General features: G+C 47.2%; 1 pseudogene; it reads right to left on the minus strand.

Annotated features, from left to right (window-relative positions):
• Positions 1–44: 44 nt before the first annotated feature.
• LOC101663070 lies at positions 45–488 on the minus strand (annotated as a pseudogene).
• Positions 489–1162: the final 674 nt, after the last annotated feature.

The following is a 1162-nucleotide window of genomic DNA, read 5'->3' on the forward strand; positions in this document are numbered from 1 at the left end:
CAGTGGGACTGTCAGGGAAGTCTTGACTGGGGAGTATGATTGGTTTACCTATCAAGCGTAAGCTTCCAGGCACTCAGTTCATTTTGGGCTTGTTCCAGTTTGTCTGTAGTCTGTTCCAGTTCACCTTTCCGTTTTAGGAAAAACAAGTTGATCCACCATGGTCGATCTCAGTTGGGCAATGCTAGGCTGCTGAACTTGGCTTGAGGTACTGGACTTGAGGTACTTGCGTCTCTTGTTCCTTGGTTGCTAGTCTCATTACAAGGATGTTCTCCCTTCGGGGAGACTCTTGCTGTTGCTGCTTTACTTTTTCTTCAGATTCCCTTTAAGCCAGTGACATCATTGGAGTTGAGATCTGTGTACTTGCCCTCCAAAGCTTGCACATAGGCTTCATACTGCTTCCATCTTAGAATCAGTTCATCTCGTGCCATAACCTTGACATCTGTTTCACTCAGTCGAACCTTTTGGGGAAGAGGTTCTTCATTGGTCATCTTGAACCCTGGCTCGCCGCCCCGCCTTCTGTGGAGGAAAAGCATGCATCCCCGACCACCCCGCGGGCTCTGGCCTAGAAGCACAGCAAGTGGAGTGGTCCTCGTGGCCCAACGCAATGAAGTACTTTTATGTTGTCTCCTGACTTCCTATAAAATGATTGGGTAGAAGAAAAAAAGATTGGGTGGGGCTATGGAAATAAGATATGGCCCTCCAACGGGATTGGGCAGCTAGCTAAGCAAATAAGGTCCCTGAGGCCTCTGTGGGTGTAAGTCAAAGCCCAAACTCTGTTCCAGAGTCAATTTTGACTCAGAACAACCTTATAGGACAATAGAACTGCCGTGGTGGATTAATCTGAAAGTAAAAAGCCTCATCTTTCTCCCGTGGACCCCTGGTTTCAAATAGCTAAATTTGAATAACCTACAGCACCAGAACAAATAGTGTATGGAACCCTAACAAGGGGTTTTGATGTCTTGCCATCGCAGTAGTCTTAAAAGGGCCAATGTCTTGGCAGAAGAGGGAACCACACTACCATTGAGAAAGAACAGGGAGTGGAGCATGTCTTCTGGATCTGGGGTCTCTGTGCTGAGAACCTTCTAGATAGGAGACAGACTGGAAGTGAGAGGGTAATGTGAGAGGAGTGGATAGTGGACATCTGGACTACTTCTTCATGCAA

The sequence above is a fragment of the Echinops telfairi genome, unplaced genomic scaffold (assembly GCF_000313985.2).
Source record: "Echinops telfairi isolate 266 unplaced genomic scaffold, ASM31398v2 ScPeMD7_3533;HRSCAF=4204_0, whole genome shotgun sequence".
Classification (NCBI taxonomy): Eukaryota; Metazoa; Chordata; class Mammalia; order Afrosoricida; family Tenrecidae; genus Echinops; species Echinops telfairi.